The sequence below is a fragment of the Salmo trutta genome, chromosome 24, assembly GCF_901001165.1.
Source record: "Salmo trutta chromosome 24, fSalTru1.1, whole genome shotgun sequence".
Taxonomy (NCBI): Eukaryota; Metazoa; Chordata; class Actinopteri; order Salmoniformes; family Salmonidae; genus Salmo; species Salmo trutta.
The window spans coordinates 1,997,874-2,022,238 of NC_042980.1; the positions used below are offsets into that span (position 1 = coordinate 1,997,874).

Sequence of the window (24,365 nt, forward strand, 5' to 3'; positions counted from 1 at the left end):
CACCTCAGAGCCATATATTTACAAATATCACAATCTAAATAAGATGTCCAAGCCTCGTAAGGCTTATTAATTGAGGTTGTAAACATGGAGATAAATAATTTATATGCTTGTAAATAATAATGGGCCAGACTATTGCCCTTATGCAACGGAGAACTATGAATTCAGCTCCTGCACCGCAGCACAAGTGAATGGAACTGGATGGACATAATGGAAGCTCTAGATCAGGTATTCCCAAACTGGGGTACGCAATGCCGTCTGGGGTACACCAAATAAAAGAGAGACGAATTAAAAGTTTTCTTTACTGACCATCATTTTCACTTGTATGACCGCTTGCATGATGATGAGCTTCTCACACGACTGGCCGATTTGGGTGATGTTTTTTCTTGCCTGAATGATCTGAATCTAGGATTACAGGGACTCTCTGCAACTATATTCAATGTGCGGGATAAAATTGAGGCTATGATTAAGATGTTGGAGCTCTTCTTTGTTTGCATCAATAAGGACAACAAACAGGTCTTTCCATCATTTTATGATTTTTTTCTGTGCAAATGAACTCAAGCTTACGGACAATGTCAAATGTCATATAGCGAAGCACCTGAGTGACTTGGGTGCGCAATTACTCAGGTACTTTCCCGAAATGGATGACACAAACAACTGGATTCGTTATCCCTTTCATGCCCTGCCTCCAGTCCACTTACCGATATCTGAACAAGAGAGTCTCATCGAAATTGCAACAAGCTGTTTTGTGAAAATGTAATTTAATCAGAAGCCGCTGCCAAATTTCTGGATTGGGCTGCACTCAGAGTTTCTTGCCTTGGCAAATCGCGCTGTTAAGACACTGATGCCCTTTGCAACCACGTACCTATGTGAGAGTGGATTCTCGGCCCTCACTAGCATGAAAACTAAATAGAGGCACAGACTGTGTGTGGAGTTATTCACAATTTTGATGAACAAATATGGTTTTATATGTAAGATGGTTAAATAAAGAGCAAAATTATTGATTATTAATATATTATTATTTGTGCCCTGGTCCCATAATAGCGCTTTGTCATGTTCCACAAGCTGGGTTGTGACAAAAACTCACACTCATTCTTATGTTTAATAAATGTATCGTATAGTGTGTGTGTGTGTGGCAGTCTTACAATGATGGCAAAAAACAAAATTTGAGAGTGGGCTGACCCTGATGCAGCTGGAGGTTGAATGTTTGAAGGGGTACGGGACTATAAAAAGTTTGGGAACTGCTGTAAACAGTAGATATTATATTCCTTCTCTTTTAGCCAGGTAAATACTGATCGTCTTTACTTATTATCTTCCAAGCCATTACAATTATAACTGGCTATACTTATTTCATCAATTACAATAATTAGACACACGTTTCAATTCTATTTATCATAATATATGTTTGTAAACTTACCATTAAAAAGTTGAAGATTGAGTGTCTATATAGCTGTACCATGATATTTGCATTGCTACTAAGTAAACCTCCAATTGGTCCCCACTTTTCCACCCGCTAAAACCCCTCCTCATCCCGAGTTGGTTGTCATCCCAATGACCGGCAGGCCACCCCCGACTACCCGGATCCCAGGTCGGGACCCATCCTTCGAAAAGAGCACACAGTGCCACCCACAGAACAGAAGCAGATCAACCGCCAAAAGCATTTCCATCGCCCTCACCTCAATTTGTATTATATATTGCTATTAAAATATATATTAATATATATATATATATATATATATATATATATATATATATTTTAATAGCAATATATAATACAAATTGAGGTGAGGGCGATGGAAATATATATATATATATATATATATATATATATATATATATTTAAAAAAGATGTATCTTAATTTCCATAATTAGCTTTTCATATTTGTAGTAATGTAGGTAGTTTATGCAAAGGATTGTTACCTCTTACCAGTATTCCATTACAAAAATTTGATTTTTGCAAGCGATTATAATTTTAGCAAACAATTATTGTGATTCATCCTATCATGACTGGCCTGTTCAGGTCAGGTTACCATGGATCACAGTCCTACAGAGACATCTCTCACTTCCGCAGAGGGGGAGAGGGGTTGATGGGGGGGTTTATGACACCTCATGCCAATTGTAAATCTTAAAGCAGTACATGAATCCTTTGTCCTCTCGGTGTGGAGGATTGGAATGTATGGTGGGCCTATGGATAATCTACCTCAGAACGGTAACATGCAATAAATGGACTTAAGGACAATATATTTCATCAGCCAAAATGGTGGTAACAGCGATAGATGGAATATGAAAATGAATGTTGTTTTTGTTATGTTATTAAACGTTAAATGACGACGTTATAACGAAAACATTGTAACTTCAAGAGTTTTCATAATATATACATGATGTTTACATACTGTGCGTTGTGTAGAAAATATACAGATCAAAGAGAATATCTTTGAAATTATGAACAGTGATTTAAGTTGTTTAAACTAGATCAGAATAAAATCCTGATACCTTGCCTCATAACTAGATACACCCCAGAGAACTTGTCATAAAGACGGAAATGCCCCTTTCTACCCTGGGGTATAAAACATGTAAGTTAAGAATTTACATATCAGACTAAAACGGACCACAGCTGCAGTGTGATCTAAGATAGCCGCAACCCCACAAATGCAGCACGAGGAAGAGGACAAAAGAAACTCTTAACAATCAAGGCTACGATTGAGTACTAGATCTACGAAGGTGAATTCTAGAAGGACCAACCAGCTATTCTCTTCAAATCATCGGTTGTCTATACGGCCCTCCTGCCCATGCTGGGAGCATCGACACGGCTGATTAGCCTCCTCAGAAGTCCACTCACACGAACGAGTGCAAGGGAACAGACCACTAAGAGAAAGGACACTGACATCTTTTGGACAATCAAAGACTTACACCCGATAACAAAGGAGACCTCCATTGAAGGAATAGTCCTCATCGAACCATCCAGTAAGCGGAACTCGGTCCACGAAGAGACTTTCAACAAGTAATTACATTATTATTATTCTGACCCATAAGAGAGGCAGCTCGAGGCAAGGTGTTAGGGCTAAACTAAGCATAGTTTACAAATGTATCCAAGTGTGCTTTTCTCTCGTGCACTCTCTCTCTCTTTCTAAATCCCCATCTTGTGTAACACGTGCCATATTGTGTTGGTCCTCTAGGGCCCTGTTTCATTGTACTATGTGTTTGTGTATGTGTATCTTGTATTATCATTTAGGTTGTTTGTGAATAAATAATCAAATCAATTGGTGTGGTACGGAAATCGATATTCTGATATTCTTTGAGCTAATTTGGGAAATGGTAACTCATTAAACAAACTTTTCCCATGGTGCACCAGGTTACTTAGTTAATGGTTACCTGATTAATTGAATCACGTCATTAGAAACACAGTTAATTATTCGATAAACAGCAGTCGCCACATTAACAATATAAAGTCAGGACAATCCTATATTGTCCCTAACATATTTTACTCCTTCACAACAGTTGTGGGATACATACACACACACACTCATACACACTCAACCCCTTTCTCCCACAAACAACCTTACAATCAGATGCTCAACAGTTGCACCATCCCAGAGCCCAACTCAAGAAAGGCCTTGATTTACGAATGCATATACAGTTGCAGCTGTATGAGAAGGCCTGCAAAACTGAGCAAAACTGGGCAAAAATGGGGAGATTTGATTAACCATTGTCACAACCTAGGTGACGGAGATTAGATATACCCCCTTCCCCTGAAACACCCACACGTGGTCCCCCGTAGTGACCATATTCCCAAGCATCTCAGTGCAGTCAGACCTTTGCTGATTTTGTGCCACCAGAACCACAATAATATGCCCCCTCTCTGAATGTCAGAGTGTGATCCCCTTCCCATGGGATACTGCAGCTAGTGTTGCCAGCACTGCCACTGCCTGGGTGGGGGCACCCCACCGGAATCCTCACCGGCTAGGTACAAGGTCGTCAAGGTTCTCATTAGCAGCTTTGAGAATTTCCTTGTATATTACGCTCTCCCATCAGGGGCTCTGGCTTTGTAGGACCAACCCTGCCAGGCAGGCTCAGAATCTTGAGGGGGTGGTGCTGCTCTAGTAGGTCTCTGACCGCATTTTGGTTGCATACAGGTAGCTTACAGCAGGCCCATAAAGCAGATGGGGACTTCTCTTTAGTGTCTGGGTCGTTCAGGTTGGTGTCTAGGGTAAAGGGTTGTGGACCGTTCCATCAATATAGGACCATAAATAAATGCGTTATATGTATAATTTATTTTAAAACGGTGTTCCATCATGATAGGACCATAAATAAATAAATTATATGTATAATTCATTATAAAATGTATATCCCTCATCTGCACAAAATTGCAAGCTCTCTCACAACCCCTGCTCACAGACATACATTGGTTCTGGGATATGCAACCATTTCCTTTCTCACTCACTTAACGCCACACTTTCCCAAACACCAAAAACACACACCACATCTTCCATCACAATACATCCACACATACCCACATACTGTGCCTTCTGTCTGCTGTGTTTTTATCTCCACCCTGTTGAATTAGTACTTTTGTGTTCCAATTAGTTATATTTGAAGATTGCTTTTCTATCAATTTTTTTGTATTATTGCAATCCTTATCATGGCTAGTATTGTGAGTTCCATTATTCGCCTCTTCTACGAGAACTTCGCAATTCTTAGAATAGCCATGGAGTAGTCTTTGTGTCTCTGAACATTTGTTTATCAAAATACAGTTTATCGACTACGAGACATACCCGTTTCCCTTTAAATCTATTTTCCTTGAAGATCGGATACAGAACTTTGAGCGGTTCTGCAATTTCCTTCGGGAACTGATCATTCATGCCTATTTTTGTCCCAGCAAGTCTTTTACCCAGGCTTTTAACCATTATTTTATCTTTAAAGAAAGCAAATTTGGCAATGATTGGGCATTCATACCTCTGTCCGAAACGGTGCACACGTTCGAGTTGGATTTTGTCAACAGCTTTGCGTGGGATCTGAAGTGCTGTAAGGAGGAACTCCCTAACTACACATTCAGGAACTTCTCCTTCTTTCTCTTGGATACCAGATTTTCTCTCATGGATCTAGTCTGTATGTCAAGTAAGGCTTCTCTCAGAAAGATGTTCTCCTTTTTAAGTTCATTAATATCGGTTTCAATCTTATTGACTGTCCCTTTTAGCTTGTTTGTATCTTTCTCCAATGTCGCAGCATTTTACTCACTCATCTCGAGGCTTGCCTTCAACTCTTTTATATAATTACTGACTAGTTCAAGTATGCCCAATTTGACATTTACTGATTTTAACAGATCGATTTCAACCTTTACCATTAAATTGTCTGTGTCTGTAGAAGAGTCATATTCTCATTTTGAGATTGGTTCCCCTGTTTCACTCTCCGTCATGTTTGGGTGTTGCTTGTTTTCGTAATATTTGTAGATACATTTCTCAAGTCTTATGATTTGTTTTGTGTTGATATCCAGATTGAAGGTTATTACCCACCAGTTTGTGAAGAACTAATATTTAGTCTAGCTTACCGATATGGTTTTTATCTTGAGGTGATCTACACTGCTGTGTTCAGTCCGCCATTTTGCTTGGGTCAAGAAACACAAGCAATGGACATTAGACCAGTGGAAATCTGATGAGTCCAAATGTAAGATTTTTGGTTCTCTGTGAGATGCAGAGTAGGTGAATGGATGATCTCTGCATGTGTGGATTCCACTATTGAAGCATGGAGGAGGAGGTGTGATGGGGTGGGTGTGCTTTGCTGGTGACACTGTTGGTGATTTATTTAGAATTCAAGGCACACTTAACCAGCATGGCTACCACAGCATTCTGCAGCAATACGCCATCCCATATGATTTGCGCTTAGTGGGACTATCATTTGTTTTGTAAAAGGACAATGACCTAAAACAAACCTCCAGGCTCTGTAAGGGCTATTTGACCAAGGAGAGTGATGGAGTGCTGCATCACCTGACCTCAACCCAATTGAGATGGTTTGGGATGAGTTGGACCGCAGAGTGAAGAAAAAGCAGCCTACAAGTGCTCAGTATATTTGGGAACTCCTTCAAGACATTTCAGGTGACTACCTCATGAAGCTGGTTGAGAGAATGCCAACAGTGTGCAAAGCTGTCATCAAGGCAAAGGGTGGCTACTTTGAAGAATCTCAAATATAAAATATATTTTGATTTGTTTAACACCTTTTTGGTTACTACATGATTTCATATGTGTTATTTCATAGTTTTGATGTCTTCACTATTATTCTACAATGTATAAAGTTGTAAAAAAGACATTTTTAAAACCCTTGAATGAGTAGAAGTGTACAAACCTTTGACTGGTACTGTATGTAAAAAAATATAGTATCAAATGTCCAAGAGGCTAATACTCCCTTAGGGGCAGTAAACACAGAGTTACTACCAGGCTGAGTGCTGGTTCTCTCTAGGGGCAATGTTTTTCTCTGTTCCCCCCATCTCAGGTATCCAAGTGAGGGGAATGGTATGGGGGGCTAGCTTGGCTAAATTTAGGACCTGGAGGATCACATTTTGACATTGGATTAAGTGGAATGATGAGAGCACTCGTGGGAATGGAGCTTTTTTTAGCTTGTGTTTTCTCCCCCGCTTGGCATTCTCCCCTCGATTAGTCCTTGTGTGTGTGTGACTGTGTGTTTTCTTATAAACTGTGAGTTGCGTGTTGAGGGTGAGGAGGTATGTGGATGTTTTGCATGCACAAACTGAAATGACTACCAATATAAACCCTGGGCCATGACTCCTGTCTTCCTGGAGCTGTTGTTGGCCACACAAACATACACACATACATACACACACGCACGCGCACACACACACGTTAAGAATGTCACATCAGCTGTTGTGTTCCTGGTGTGTGTCCAAGTCTCCACTCCCTCAAACCCAGTCTGACAGGTGTGCTGTTCCATGTCTGTGTGTTCTCATACACCAGTCATTATCTCATACATCAGCAGCAATATCACTCCTGTTATCATTGGGTTGGTATGTTGTTCTGATGTTGGGCCTGTTGACTTGATGTTCTAGGCCAGGTATTCCCAAACTGTGATTACACGCAATGGCGTTGGGGGTATGCCAAATAATAATATAAATTTCTTTCACATTTTCAAACAGTCCATTTAGATTTTCCAATGATGATGATACATTTGAGGTTTTTTTCTCGCCTGAGTAGCCTCGTTTCACTGCCAAAAATAAAATTAAACCGTCTAGTGTTCAGCGAAATAACAACACAATGTCAAATACAGGTAACCTAATCAAATAATTAACATCCAATCACATTAACCGTTACTCTCTCGTGGGAATTCCACTAACGGCCCACATGTAACCTAGCTGCTGCTCATTCCGTTTGCTCTAAAATTGATAAATGGTAAAAAAAAAAAAGTAAGGTCCGCGTCCATAGAGACACATACCAGCTCTATACCTGCACCTGTGGACGACACAAGTTGTTCTGCTTCCACGAGCACATCCAATGCTAGCATCAGTAATTCTACATTTGTTGTTTGCCCATCTAGCATGGACAGTGACAGTTGTGAATCTGATGCAGCCGAAGAGCTACTGCCCCCTTACCCGTGAAAGCACCGAACAACAGACAGGGATGTTGGACCATCGAAGAGGCTCAAAAATGATGAGAACTACATTGATTTGGGGCTCACTTATATTGGGAGTAGTGCCTTTCCTCAGCCACAGTGTGTTATATGTGCAAAAGTACTCTCTCACAACTCGATGAAACCACTCTTGCGAAGAGATTTAGAAACAAAACATGACAATTTGAAAAATAAACCACAGGAGTTTTTGGAGCGAGAATAAAGACGACTTTCAAGTAGTAACACATGTATAAAAGCAACAGATACCATTAATAAGAAATATGGTGAGCTACCAAGTGGCTAGGACAGGCATACTGTTGTGGAGGACTTAATTCTTCCTGCTGGCGTGGATACGGCTGGGACAATGCTGGGGGAAAACCCCCAAAAAACTGTACAGACAATGACTTCATCAAACAACACTGTTTCACTACGCAACAGTGACATGGCAGGAGATGTTTCTAAACAATTACTGCTTTGCGTACAAGTCAGTGAATTATATGCGTTACAGCTGGATGAGTCAACAGACGTGGCGGGCCTGGCACAGCTCCTGGTATATGTCCGTTACTTTTATGGGGGTCAATTAACGAAGACATCCTCTTCTGCAAACCACTGGAAACCAGGACAACAGGAGATGATATTTTTAAAGTACTGGACAGCTTTGTGACATCAAATGGACATTTGTGGTCAAGATGTGTTGGTATCTGTACTGATGGCGCAAAAGCCATGACATGGAGACAAAGTGGAGTGGTAACGCGTGCAAGCAGTTGCTCCCGACGCCACTTGGTTACACTGCAGCATTCACCGAGAAGCTCTTGCTGCCAAAGGAATGCCTGACAGCTTGAAAGACGTTTTGGACACTACAGTGAAAAGGGTTAACTTTGTTAAAGCAAGGCCCCTGAACTCTTGTATTTTCTGCACTATGCAATGATATATGGGCAGCGGCCATGTAACGCTTTTACAACGCACAGAAGTGCGCTGGTTATCAAGGGGTAAAGTATTGACACGTTTTTTTGACAAGCTTAAAGTTTTCTACACTGACCATAATTTTCACTTGTCTGACTTTGTTTTCACCACAAACGACATCACACAAGCAACTTTCAATAAAGGCAGATTCAGACTAAAATCTGTGGCCAATGACAGAGCAGCATAATAATTTAGTTTGAGGCTTCAGGCTAGTATTGAGAGGTTGAGATGACCTAAATAGTTTATTGTCTCAGATCACAGTTGACTCCAAAGTAGGCTCTGATGTCATGACAACCATAAAAGGAACTATATGGTTGTCTTAGCTTGACCTTTGAGCCCTAGCTCATTGTTGTAGTATTGGCTTTACAGAATCGTATGCCAGTGCCGTAATATAATGTATCCTGGTATTTTTACTTATTTCAATGCAAGATTAAAAACCTAGATAAGATTGTAATTCTTGGGGCCTCCCTAGTGGCACTGCATCGCAGCGTTGCGGTGTCACTACAGCCTGGGGTTCAATCCCTGTGTCATAACCGGCCATGACCGGGAGTCCCATGGGGCGTTGTAAAATTGACCGGTTGCGCTCTGGCGACTCCTTGTGGCAGGAGCACCTGCAGGCTGATATCGGTTGTCAGTTGAACAGTGTTTCCTCCAACACATTGATGCAGCTGGCTTCTGGGATAAGTGAGTGGGTGTTAAGAAGCGTGGCTTTGCTAGTCATGTTTTGGAGGACTCAACCTTCTCCTCTCCTGAGCCTGTTGGGGGTTGAAGAAATGAGACAAGATGATAATCATGAAATTTGGGAGAAAAAAGGGGTAAAAAAAGATTGTAATTCTTTGCAGTGTGCCCTTAGCCACGATGTAGTGATGTTCAGTTCTAGACTTTTCAAGAGTTTTTATCTACAGAGTTCAAGAGTTATTAGTGGTCAGGTCACATGGACAGGGAAAACCTACTAGCCTTACCAATGATGGTCACGTGGTCAGGTAAAACAGCCCTAGCAATGATGTAGCATTGTTCAGTTCTAGAGTTTTTATCTAGAGAGTTCAGGTCACTTGGTCAGGACAAACTGACTCCCAACAATGTAATGTAACGTTGAATGCAGAAAAATGCACTACACTCTCTCTGATTTGTTATGAAAACAAAGCTCGGGAATTTATTGAGTCAGGCTTTACCAGCTGATCCTGGAAATCAGCTGATTAGGTCGTAGTATGTGAACCTACACCTTCAGAATACATCATATTACTTCCCAAATCTACAGGCTAAAGGGGCTTTCTAGCTTATAAGATGGATACGACTGCACCAACAGCACTGTTGTAGTAATTTACAGTCATGAACCCACTGTACAGTAGGATGTTAGAAATGTGCATTCTTACTCAGCTCATTTTACAGTGTTGGTAGAAATTGCCAGAGTCAGATCATTTTTACTTCCTCCCTAATGGTTGGGGTGGTAGAGGGTAGAGTAATCTGATCCTAGATCTGTGGTTAAGGGCAAATTCTACCTTGCAGCTTAAATATGCAGTATTTAGCTCTGCTTTTGTCTTACTTTGAGACCTGTCTTCTTCCTTTCTGTGTCTATGAGATACACAGACTGGATTTCTGGTCCAAAGTCACTCTGCTGATGGCCTTTCGATTTAACAAATTATTGACATGGGGAGATTACTTCACAGTCCAAAAACAGAACTTTACACAGGCTTCTGAATGAGGTAGAGTACAATAATCGTCGGCTCCTGAGGAATTTAAATGACCATCACCAGACAATAAGCTAGAGGAGTGGCAATGTGGCACGATAGCATTTGATTATGCAACACTCTGCAACTGTTGATCGAGCAAACTGTCTGATTTACAGGGTGGAGTTTCTTTTTGTCAGATTGACGGCTGGATATGAAAGTTTACTTTACCTAAACATAAAATCAAGCTGAATAGGAATGCTGCACAAATATGTGATCATTCATTAGACATTTTCATGACAGTATTAACCCCTTGAGATGCACCATCTCATATTCAAGGATTTTAAAATAATTTTTAATGAAATTTCAGCTTGCCCTTGGTAGGCGTAAAGAAACAACATTTGTTTGTTTTACCTTCACATGGACAAGTCTGTAACTGTCACTTTTCTTCAGTAAAGCAGAAAAAAAGAGCTCTCTGTTTGAATTTAGGATGTGTCTGTGACACAACAGTTGCACTGTATTGAATTGCTTTCATCCCTTACTGTACTGCTCAAACTATCCGTCCTCTGTGCAGCCATGTTTGAACTGTGAAGAGATTGTGAAACGGAACGAGTAGCGATAATGGTGAATGGCCAATAAAGTCCTCTCTCCTCCATGGTAACGGCCCAGGCTGTAAACGGTGATGGGGCAACACAGCTCAAAGGCTATATTTGTGTTCCCTGGCTGGAGAGAGAAATGCCAGCCCAACCGTTTGCCCACCCACTTGTTCTTTCACCCGACAACAGTGCCTATAGTGTCTCATAAGCGTGACACAATCCCTCTCTCAATATTTGTGTGTGTGTGATGCCTCCAATAAAACAATATTTGACATCTGAGCTCAGCTGAGACTGATCCTAGACATTTTACCTCAAGAACTTTTTTCATTTTTTTATACCCCACCTTTTCATTTTTTATGACACCTGATTTATGCTTAGTGACAAGGTGTTATGCGTACGTATATATGTGAGGTATTTATTGATGCCGAACGCAGAGTAAGGGCTTGGCATGGGTGGGGTGGACCAATGGGTCGTTGGCATCTTGCAGGTGTGGCCTTGTGGGTGGTGTTCCATTGTGTACAGGTAGTTAGTTTGGCACGGAGCAATAGCAAGTGCAAGATCCTTTTATTGTTGAGTGTGTGTGTGTGTGTGTGTGTGTGTGTGTGTGTGTGTGTGTGTGTGTGTGTGTGTGTGTGTGTGTGTGTGTGTGTGTGTGTGTGTGTGTGTGTGTGTGTGTGTGTGATTAGCATGGCCACACCTGCAAGATGCCAACGACCCATTGGTCCACCCCACCCATGCCAAGCCCTTACTCTGCGTTCGGCATCAATAAATACCTCACATATATACGTACGCATAACAGCTTGTCACTAAGCATAAATCAGGTGTCATAAAAATTTGATTAGTGTTTGTGTGTGCGATTAGTGTTTGTATTTTTGTTATTAGCATGCATGTATGTGTATGTTTGTGATTAGCCTGAATGTGTATCTAAGTCTTCAGAAATCCACCTGCAATTAAAATGGAATTAAGTCACAATAAACTAGTGTCCTAAAGAAACACAGTGAATAGGTAACAAAGTGGCGCTGTAGTTATCCATTATCTAATTGAGCCTCTCAAAACAGTCACATACAAAACAGTAATATACAGTACATCATTAATGTACACAAAATGTTTGTTTTGACCTGTCAAACATCCCCCGGTAATGACTGAATTGGGCTCAATGGAATATGTCTTTCCGTTGCATCTATAAGAACGCCAAAGATTAGTCTGGGATTTAAGGCATCGTCTCGACACTTATATCACAAGAAAGAGAAGAAAGATGGGTGTAATTATCTATGTAATACAGTTGAAATGTTTAAAAATTACATGCGCTGAAATGAAAGCAACTTCTGAAAATGAACACTCTGATTATAGTGATATTATGTGTGATTTCGCAAACAATGTAAAGTATGTATAGATACTGTAGGTGTAATAGAGCCAACCGTGTTAATTTTTAATCCGATGGTATCCTGCTATTATTAAACCTTTATTTTGACAGGGAAGCCATACTGAGACTAGAGTCTCTTTTTTAAATGAGCCCTGCATAAATACATCAATCATATAGTACCAGTCAAAACTTTGGACATACCTACTCATTCCAGGGTTTTTCTTTATTTGTACTGTATTCTACGTTGTAGAATAATAGTGAAGACATTAAAATATGAAATAACACATAGTTACCAAAAAGTGCAAAACAAATCAAAATATATTTTATATTTGAGATTCTTCAAAGTAGCCACCCTTTACCTTGATAACAGCTTTGTACACCATTGGCAAATAGATTAATTAAACAAACATTACAATAATTCACTGTGATAATTCAGTGATAATTCTTCCGGTGTTCTCGGCAGTGCACACCACATAAAGAGTGAAAAATAAATCAATACATAATAGTAAATCAGGTTATCCAAGCAATAACTAGAACCCTAGAGCAGTAAAAATAATTTAAAATATATATAGAATTTGTATACAGTACCATTCAAAAGTGTAGGGTAAGGTCACTTAGAAATGTCCTTGTTTTTTAAAGAAAAGCACATTGTTTGTCCATTAAAATAACATAAAATTGATCAGAAATACAGCGTAGACATTGTTAATGTTGTAAATGACTATTGTAGCTGGAAACGGCTGATTTTTTATGGAATATCTACATAGGCGTACAGAGGCCCATTATCAGCAACCATCACTCCTGTGTTCCATTGGCACATTGTGCTAGCTAATCCAAGTTTATAATTTTAAAAGGCTAATTGATCATTAGAAAACCCTTTTGCAATTATGTTAGCACAGCTGAAAATTGTTGTGCTGATTAAAGAAGCAATAAAACTGGCCTTCTTTAGACTAGTTGAGTATTTGGAGCGTCAGCATTTGTGGTTTCGATTACAGGCTAAAAATGGCTAGAAACAAAGAACTTTCTTCTGAATCTCGTCAGTCTATTCTTGTTCTGAGAAATGAAGGCTATTCCATGCGAGAAATTGCCAAGAAACTGAAGATCTCTTACAACGCTGTTTACTACTCCCGTCACAGAACAATGCAAACTGTCTCTAACCAGAATAGAAAGAGGAGTGGGAGGCCCCGGTGCACAACTGAGCAAGAGGACAAGTACATTAGAGTGTCTAGTTTTAGAAACATATGCCTCACAAGTCCTCAACTGCCAGCTTCATTAAATAGTACCCGCAAAACACCAGTCTCAACGTCAACGGCGAAGAGGCGACTCCGGGATCCTTGCCTTCCCAGGTCTTCTCCCAGCCTCTTTTATATAAGTCCCATATCTCAGCTGAATCCCAATCCCACAGGAGTTTTGTTCAACATAATCATTTTGAAGGTGACTGAACTATGATGACTAGTTAGGTATACGTTTTAGTATGAGAGTGAATGAATGTTCTATATCTACAGGATGAAACTAGGCGGCATAATGCCTCAGTTTCAATGACGACACTAGTCACAATGCCTGGTGCTGTTGATAGCTCTCTCTCAGCTGATCCGGTGGTGAGGCGTCAGTACAGGCCTGAGGGGCACAGAGAATAGGTTTTTATCCCATGTTTTCCTAACAAGGCCTACATCCATTACCACCCCTCATAAATTAGCATTAGGTAACCAAGCCTGTGGTAGTTTGGCCTGACCCCCCGCCCCTCCAGTCCTCGCAGTACCATACATGTTAAGAATGTAGACTTTGTTCCAGGCCGAACCAGAGAGAAAGTGAGATGTTTTATTGGCCCCATAAATCCGGGAGACATGGAATCGGTGAACGCCTGGTTTAATTTTCACTTGGGTTCACAGGTTTGTTGGGGTGTAAGGATCGCTTGCATTTGAAATGATGCAGGTCCTTGAGAGCCAGCCGTGGTGATATCAAATACTGTGGTGTTGTGTCAACCCATGTTGACTTCATTAGCTAGCTTGTTTTCATCAACCATATTGGTGGCATTTAACCTCTACGGGCCACGGGGGCAGTATTGAGAATTTTGAAAGAAATATGTGCCCATTTTTAACTGCCTCCTACACCAACTCAGAAGCTAGGATATGCATATTATTAACACATTCGGATAGAAAACACTCTGAATTTTCTAAAACAGTTTGAATGGTGTCTGTAAGTATAACAAAACTCATATTGCAGGCAAAAACCTGTGAAAAATAGATTAAAAAAAAGAGAATTTTGTGACTGTACTATTTAGTGTCATTGTTTTAAAGATACCACAGTGAGAAAGGATTCAGTTCGCAACTCCTACTGCTTCCACTAGATGTCAACGATCTTTAGAAAGTTGTTGGAAGCATCTGTCATGAATACAGACCGAATTAGAAAGCTTACAAGTTGACACGTCATCACTTCATTTTTTGCGCCTGCGCATGAATCTGAGAAGAGTGCCTTTGTCATTATCGTTTATTCTAGACACTTGATAGGTTGTGTGAAAATATTACTGATGTTTACTGATGTTTCACGTTAAAAATGGAACAAAAGATTAGTGCTAAACAACGTTTGACATGTTTAAACAAACGTAAATAGATTATTTACTAGGTTTTCTTTAGCTTTTCGACGTGACTTTACACTGCCCACCTCATTTTGTGGGAGCCTACTGAACGCTAACTATTTGGACATAAATTATGAACTTTGTCAAAAGAAACCACATTTGTTCTGGACCTGGGATCTCTGGCAGCGCCTTCTGATGGAGATAATCAAAGGTAAGGGGATATTTAGAATGTTATTATCGATATTAGATGATGCTAATGCTAACGGTATAGCTTAGCTTAGCTTAGCATATAGCTTATTGTTGTTAGCATAGTACCCAGTTTATGCAAAATGTGATTTCCCAGTAAAGTTATTTTGAGATCTGGCCATTCGGTAGCAATTACGAGATGATAATATATTATTCTTTGAATGACAATATTATAATTTACCAATGTTTTCGAATAGTAATTCCGTGATTTGTAATGCTGGATTCACTGGGTGCATTCGAGCCGAAAAAAATTCTGAATTTCACCGCGACTGTAAATGCTGTTTTTGGATATAAATATGAACTTGATGGAACTAAAAATGCATGTATTGTATAACATAATGTCCTATGAGTGTCATCTGATGCAGATTGTCAAAGGTAAGTGCATAATTCTAGCTAGTTTTCTGTCTGTTGATGCCCTTCTTTGAATTGGCTAAACATTACACGCAGCTATTGTCAATGTACTCTCCTCACATAACCTAACTTTATGCATTCTCCGTAATGCCTCTGAAAATCGGACAGCGTGGTTAGATTTAGGAGATATATCTTTCAAATGGAGGAAAATAGTTGATTATTTGATTTTTTGAAATGATTACTCTTGCAGTTTTGAATTCCCCGCCATGGTCACATGACAATGAATCCCAATACCGGGATAAGATCGGGATAAGATCCTCAACAGGTTTTAAAGAGATAGGTCAACCCAAAAATCTAAATTTGCCAGTGGTCTTGTGTCGCATAGATCAGACTATATTGTACTTTCATATACCAAATAAAGTTGAAAGATCATCTAAAAAGTAATATTTGGATAACAACACCAATAATTTAACTTCAAACAGAATTGAACCTTTCTCATACCTATATGTTTTGTTGTTGTCGCTTTTCATGCTAAACCGAAGTAGTAGTAGAATTCTGACCATGTTGCTAGAAAGTCTGATGGTCGTCCTCGCAGCAGCTCAGTTGTCAGAACGGAATGTTCACCCCCAGTATACTCAGCAAGTGCTCCAAGCCGCACCAGCCCCATTGCATGCTGGATAAAAGCAAGGGCCACAGGATACCACACACGCTCAGTGCGGAGCACGAGAGACGGAGAATGGTTGTATACAGTATATCCCTCTGTCATTGTGGGATATATACGTTAGTGCTACTTTACAGCTCTATTTGTCCCCTGTTGAAGCACACATGATATACGTACTACTGTCCCCTTCACAGGTGACATATGGAGACTAATTGGAGGCAGAGTGTAAGTTCAAGAAGGTTAGAACCATGACCCCCACCTCCAAAACATGCTCACAGAGAAGATTGTTCTGGAATCAAACTTGTTCGATTTTAAAACATACACTTCTTATTAAAGAGATCAGAAAACATCTATTTGATATAACCCATTTAGTCAATGAAGCAATGTACTATTGCCAAATACAGTGCCTTCAAAAAGTGTTCAGACCCCTTGACCTTTTCCACAATTTGTTACTTTACAGCTTTATTCTAAACTGGATCAAATAAAATTAAAATCCTCAGCAATCTACACACAATACCCCATAATGACAAAGCGAAAACAGGTTTCTAGAAATGTTTGCAAATGTATAAACATAAAAAACCATATTTACATTGAGACCCTTTGCTATGAGACTCGAAATTGAGCTCAGGTGCATTCTGTTTCCATTGATCATCCTTGAGATGTTTCTACAATTTGATTGGAACTTGAAATTCAATTGATTGGACATGATTTGAAAAGACAAACACCGTTTTATATGTCCCACAGTTGACAGTGCATGTCAGAGCTAAAACCAAGCCATGAGGTTGAAGCAATTGTATGTAGACCTCCGAGATATGATTGTGTCAAAGCATAGATCTGGGGAAGGGTACCAATTTTTTTTGAAGCATTGAAGGTCCCCAAGAACACAGTGACCTCCATCATTCTTAAATGGAAGAAGTTTGGAACCACCAAGACTCTTCCTAGAGTTGGCCGCCCGGCCAAACAGAGCAATTGGGGGAGAAGGGCCTTGGTCAGAGAGGTGACCAATAACCCGATGGTGACTCTGACAGAGCTCTAGAGTTCCTCTGTGGAGATGGGAGAACCTTCGAGAAGGACAACCATCTATGCAGCACTCCACCAATCAGGCCTTTATGGTAGAGTGGCCCGACGTAAGCCACTCCTCAGTAAAAGGCACGTGACAGCCCACTTGGAGTTTGCCAAAAATACTCTCTGACCATGAGAAACAAGATTTTCTGGTCTGATGAAAGCAAGATTCAACTCTTTGGCCTAAATGTCAAGTGTCACGTCTGGAGGAAACTTGGCACCATCCCTACTGTGAATCATGCTGTGGCGATGTTTTTCAGCGGCAGGGACTGGTAGATGAGTCAGGATTGAGGGAAAGACGAACGGAACAAAGTACAGAGAGATCCTTGATGAAAACCTGCTCCAGAGTGCTCAGGACCTCAGACTGGGCCGAAGGTTCACCTTCCAACAGGACAACGACCCTAAGCACACTGCCAAGACAACTCAGGAGTGGCTTTGGGACAAGTCTCTGAATGTCCTTGAATGGCCCAGCCAGAGTCCGGACTTGAAACCGATCGAACATCTCTGGAGAAACCTGAAAATAGCTGTGCAGTGATGCTCCCCATCCAACCTGACAGAGATTGAGAGGATCTGCAGAGAAAAATGGGAGAAACTCCCCAAATACAGGTCTGCCAAGCTTGAAGCGTCATACCCAAGAAGACTCAAGTCTGTAATCTCTGCCAAAGGTACTTCAACAAAGTACTGAGTAAAAGGTCTGAATACTTATGTAAATGTAATATTTCTGTGTTTTATTTTTAAGAAATTAGCAAACATTTCTAAAAACCTGTTTTTGCTTTGCTATTATGGGGTATTGTGTGTAGATTGATGGGGGGGGGAAGCATTTTAATCAATGTTAGAATAAGGCTGTAACCTAACAAAATGTGGAAAAAGTCTAGAAGTCAGAAAACTTCCCGAAGGCACTGTATGTATGTGTGCATATGCCCATTGACACAAATTGTATGTGTGCTTAGCGTGTCCATTTGTGTGCTTGTGTGTGTGGCCTCCACTCCATCCCAGCCCCAGCCTTTGTCTTGTTCTGTTGTTGTGTAAGGGGGGCAGGGGTGATTCGAGGGCTGGCAGTCGCATGGATTGTACTCTCTCTTTCCAGCTCTTTCAGTGGGGGAAGCACATAGACCTAAATACACTATTCTTTTATTGTCATTTTAGCAGGCTGTGAGTGATAAACCACACAAACACTCCCACATACACTTCTCTCACACACACACCTATCAAGAGACCAACAGGGGACTGAAACATGTGAGTGGAAATGTTTTTATTTTACTTGGGAATGTTTGAGGAGATGGCTGAGATTGGCTTTGCCCACTACTGTAGAATGGAACAGTAGAGTGACTGTAGGGTTTTGTACTTACAGTATGTCTTTATCCATCCTATTGCTACATTCCAATCTACTGTATACAGTATGTAGTCATTTTTTAACCATCAGACCGTGTCAATAGAAGCCCAACAATGTGCATTAGAAGTGATCTCCATAATACCATACCCAGATCACTTTCTGGGGCAGCAAGTAGCTTAGGCTAAGGGGTGGCAGGTAGCCTAGTGGTTAAGAGTGTTGGAGCAGAAAACCAAAAGGTTGCTGGTTCAAATCCCTGAGCCAGCAAAGTTGGAAATATCTGCCTTTCTGCGCTTGAGCAAGGTAATTAACTGCTCCCCAGGCATAGATGATGTCGAATAAGGCAGCCCCCTGTACCTTAGGTTAAATGTGAAAGACACATTTTGGTTAAATGCATTCAGTTGTGCAACTGACAAGGTATCCGCTTTAGTCTAAAGACTCTTGAGCAATGTTTTTGCAGGGAAGGCCTGTAATATGCACTGTATTACCCTGTGCTACCAATACAAAATGTAATTACCATGTAATATGCAGAAAACTGAACAAAAAGGGGAACTACCATCAAAGAGTGGGACACCGACAAAAACGTACTAAATGGAGTAAATGCATCCCTCAACATTTTTTACATGCAAATAGCACTTGAGTTCTGTGATATCTGTTGTGCTCATGGAATTACATTATTGAGAGCTACATTACTTTCTAAAACATGATTCAAAGACCTAAATATTTACAAGAGGTATAGGTCAGGTCAGTGCACACAAACAAATAGCGATGTATCAGACGGTTCTGGATGAGGCAGGAAAGCAAAGAGCTGGACATTAGTGGCCACAGGAGCCACAGAGGCCTGTATAACCTTAGGACAACTATGTATGGGCATTACTATACAATAACAATACAGAAATCTAATCATGAGCCATCCTAACAGTCCATACTATATGTAGGCTACTTAGTGTTCTGCTAGAATGTACTGTAAGTGTGTCCTTATCAATATATAACTATATCCTACTATTTTCCACTGTTTACCTGGGTTCAAACAGGATCATGAGCCACACTTGATTGAGGGTGCCTGGCATATAACTAATTGTATAGTCCCACAAGTGCAAACCTGCAAACCCTGCGCTTCTGGCACTCCTCAAACACTCAACATATTTGAAAGAAAACAAGTACTATTTGAACCCAGGTCTGCTTGTTTATTCTGTTTAATAGCTGTTCTAGTAGAAGAACAGTAGAAACAATTCTGTCAAAAAGCACCTGCACCCACCCAGTTGCTGTATTTAGAGAGATTGGCATTGCTCCTGTAAAGTACTTCTGCATACATTATAATCATGATTTTTGTAATAACTCATGTCCTCTTTCTCCCAGGTGCTGATCACCATATACTGGCTGGGTAGGAAGGCACAAAGCGAAACGTTCTATAATAGACCTAACCTAAACCTCAAGGCCTTCGAACGACTACTGGGCATAGCAGAAATTTCCAAGGTAAATATATAACCTTACTGTACATACTGTATGCTGTGCTAGGCTAGGCTAGGTTAACACTTTATTCTTCTATAGTTATTCACTCTATTATACTCTATATAACCCATTCTTTTTTATGTTTGCCCCTTTTAGTAATTATATTTCTATGTGTACGGTATTAGTAGCCTGGTCCCAGATTTGTTTGTACTGTCTTGCCAATGTGTTTAACCACAGGAGTTTGCATGACGAAGACAGGCTACGGTATTAGCAGTATTCAAAGTAAAGCTGCCTCACTGTACTTCAGTGGGCTAGTTAAGTTTGGGGTCCACCAATTGATAGACATTCCATTTTATTTTGGTAATTTCAGGATGTGAATTGAAATTGCAATTCAAGAATGGAAAGGTGTCTTTTAGTTTCAATTTGGATTTTTCAACACTTCATGAATTTCCTTCATGAAACTGAATTGAATTGGAATGGATCTCAACCCTGACGTACCTGTACATTGTTATTCAAACTACAGTTTTTGTGTTATGTGTGTTGCCATGTAATGGTTTGAGTAATCAGCATAGCTACAGTAGGAATCAAATCGTATGAATGAAATCCTCTTTTACACTCACAGCCCATCACATCTCTAAATCCTTCCTGCTATTTTAGCTATGTGTTGAGGAAGCCAGCCCATTGGCCGAGGGGCTTCAGGCTCAGAATACTTGACAGTCTGTACTAAAACCATAGCAAAGTTAAGTCATAACTGATCCAATCTCCTGACGCAGCTATTTTAATCGTGTTTACTTCAGAAGCCCATAGGTCACTTGGTACATACATAAAAGTGTGTTTTGGTGTGTGTGTCTGTCTTTTCACATGCGTGTTTGTACATGTCGTGACGTTGTTGACTTTTACAGTTTGGTTTGTTTGTAGTTAGATTTACCAAGCACATTCAAGCCCTACGATTACATTCAATACCATGGGTTTTTATACAATTAAAAACAGGCAAAAGTGATGATTAGTTAAAGTGATGGTTAGTTACAACATGTTCCATGCGTTTATCTGTTCCAGTCTGAGCTCAGTGAAGCGATGTTAAGCCAAGCTCAGTAGGGAATAGCATAGAATAGCATAGAATAGCAATGTTTAGCCCTGGATTCAAAGTCAATTATTGATCTGACATTGTCTGTGTCCGATATGGCACCCTATTTCCTACATATTGCACTACATTTGACCAGGGCCCATAGGGATGTGTTCAAAAGTATTACATTATGTAGGGAAACGGGTGCCAGTTGGGAACAGAGGCAGTTATTGTTTCATAGAGAGCGGCTGACAAGTTGTTGCTTGTTGGGAAGCAGGCTGGTTAGAGAGGCTCTAGGCAATTTTTTATTTAACATTTATTTCACTAGGCAAGTCCATAGAACAAATTCTTATTTACAATCACGCCTACCAAGAGGCAAAAGGCCTCCTGTGGGGACGGGGGCTGGGATAAAAAAGTGGGACAAAACACACATCACAACAAGAGAGACACCACAACACTACATAAAGAGATACCTAAGACAACAATACAACATGATAACACAACATGGTAGCAACACAACATGACAACAACATGGTAGCAACACAACATGGTACAAACATTGTTAGGCACAGACAACAGTACGAAGGGAAAAAGGGTAGAGACAACAATACATCACGCGAAGCAGCCACAAGTGTCAGTAAGAGTGTCCATGATTAAGTCTTTGAATGTGTAGATGGATATAAAACTGTCCAGTTTGAGTGCTTTATGCTAAGCCAGTCTTTAGCCTGTCAACAGTTATCATGGTTGTCACCGTCACACAATGCATGGCTAACCGGGTTGTGCTTGTATGAGTCAGAGTGGAAAACACTATGAAGTATGTGTGTGGGGAAGGTGTGTGTGTGTGAGTTGTCATGTACCCAGTGAGGATAACCCTAAAGAGTTAAATGACTAAGAAACACATCACTCTGTCTTCAAATCAAATAAAAATCAAACAAAATTGTATTGGTCACACACACCTATTTAGCATATTTAGCTGTCATTACGGGTGTAGCGAAATGCTTGTGTTCCTAGCACCAACAGTGCATTAGTATCTAACAATTCACAACAATACAAACAAATCTAGAAGTAAAAGAATGGAATTAAGAAATATATAAATATTAGATTGAACAATGTCAGAGTGGCATTGACTAAAATACAGTAGAATAGAATACAGTATCAATCAATCAATAAATCAAATGTATTTATGAACTCTTACATCAGCTGATGTCACAAAGTGCTGTACAGAAACCCAGCCTAAAACCCCAAACAGCAAGCAATGCAGGTGTAGAAGCACAGTGGCTAGGAAAAACACCCTAGAAAGGCCGGAACCTAGGAAGAAACTTAGAGAGGAACCAGGCTATGAGGGGTGGCCAGTCCTCTTCTGGCTGTGCTGGGTGGATATTATAACAAAACATGGCCAAGATGTTCAAATGTTCACAGATGACCAACAGGGTCAAATAATAATAATCACAGTGCTTGTAGAGGGTACAACAGGTCAGCACCTCAGGAGTAAATGTCAGTTGGCTTTTCATAGCCAATCAGTATATGTATATCAGTATATGAGATGAGTATGAGATGAGTAAAACAGTATGTAAACATTATTAAAGTGACTAGTGTTCCATTATTAAAATGGCCAGCGATTCCAAGTCTATGTACAATGCCTTCGGAAAGACTCTTCCTAGAGCTGGCCACCCGGCCAAACTGAGCAATCGGGGGAGAAGAGCCTTGGTGAGGGAGGTGACCAAGAATAGGATGGTCACTCTGAAAGAGCTCTAGAGTTCCACTGTGGAGATGGGAGAACCTTCCAGAAGGACAACCATCTCTGCAGCACTCTAACAATTAGGCCTTTATGGTAGAGTGGCCCGACGTAAGCCACTCCTCAGTAACAGGCACATGAGAGCCCGCTTGGAGTTTACCAAAAGGTACCTAAAGACTCTCAGACCATGAGAAACAAGATTCTCTGCTCTGATGAAACCAAAATTGAACTCTTTCGCATGAATGCTAAGCGTCACTTCTGGAGGAAACCTGGCACCATCCCTACTGTGAAGCATGGTGTTGGCAGCATCATGCTGTGGCGATGTTTTCAGTGGCAGGGACTGGGAGACTAGTCAGGATCGAGTCAAAGATCAACGTAGCAAAGTACAGTGAGATCCTTGATGAAAACCTGCCCCAGAGTGCTCAGGACCTCAGACTGGGCCGAAGGTTCGTCTTCCAACAGAACAACGACCCTAAGCACACTGCCAGTACAACACAGGAGTGGCTTCGGGACAAGTCTCTGAATGTCCTTGAATGGCCCAGCCAGAGCCAGAACCTGATCGAACATCTCTGGAGAGACCTGAAAATAGCTGTGCAGCAATGCTCCCCATCCAACCTTGCAGAGCTTGAGAGGATCTGCAGAGAAGAATGGGAGAAACTCCCCAAAATACAGGTGTGCCAAGCTTGAAGCGTCATACCCAAGAAGACTCGAGCCTGTAGTCGCTGCACTACACTTTGAAGTTTGTGGAAATGTGAAACTAACGTAGGCGAATATAACACATTAGATCTGGTGAAAGATAATACAAATAAAAAAACTTGCGTCTTTGAAATGCAATAGAAATGCCATTATATCACTTAGGAGTCTAGCCGCAATTTAGATTTTGGCCACTAGATGGCATCAGTGGCCAAAATAATCAGAATCAGAACCAGAATCAGTCTAAACAACTATTTAGACTGATTCAATGAACCATTGTATTTCTAATCAAATTGTTGTATCAAGACTGCCCAAATGTACCTAATTGGTTTACCAATACATTTTCAAATTCATAACTGTGCACTCTCAAACAATATCATGGTATTCTTTAACTGTAATAGCTATTGTAAATTGGACAGTGCAGTTAGATTAACAAGAATTTATGCTTTCTGCCCATATCATATATGTCTATGTCCTGGGAAATGTTCTTGTTACTTACAACATCATGCTAATCGGATTAGCCTACGTTAGCTCAACCGAATTTAGTTTGAGTTTATTTTTTAAAGGGACAGTGCATATTAATCAACATTTCAGTAGAAGTGCCGGTTTTAGCCAGCTGGCTAATTTTCAACCGTAGTCCCAGGGCAGGTTATTAAAAACAATTACAATACAGACAATCAATGAGCACACGCAGAGCATCATTGGACAAGCAAGACATAGCATCAGACAGAGCAACATAGCACAAAAAGCAACAGGACAAAATCCTTAAAAGCAACAAAGTGTTACCACTACTAACAAGCTACTGACAACAGACAACATGGAAAGCGGCAAAACAAGCTAGGGATTATTTCACAAATCTGATTGACCTTCAGCCATGTCTTCATGTTTTTTGTGAAAGTGTGATAGGTGGTGCAGTTATGTGTGTCTGATGGCTGTGTATTCCAGACATGGGAAGCTCTCGCAGAAAAAGTGGATTAACTAAAGGTGCTTTTCTTAAGGGAAC

At 40.5% G+C, this 24,365-nt stretch overlaps 1 protein-coding gene across 7 annotated transcripts in view; it reads left to right on the forward strand.

Annotated features, from left to right (window-relative positions):
* LOC115160588 (LIM domain only protein 7) overlaps positions 1 to 24,365 on the forward strand; it is a 123,025-nt gene that overhangs the window by 27,455 nt on the left and 71,205 nt on the right. For 6 of the 7 annotated variants that reach the window (XM_029710750.1, XM_029710751.1, XM_029710755.1 and 3 more), the window contains one exon: positions 19,779 to 19,895. The gene's annotated coding sequence lies outside the window, so the exon portion shown is untranslated. Of the gene's footprint in view, positions 1 to 18,217; positions 18,326 to 19,778; positions 19,896 to 24,365 lie in introns of those variants that run through there. The other variant, XM_029710752.1, reaches the window with a different exon arrangement.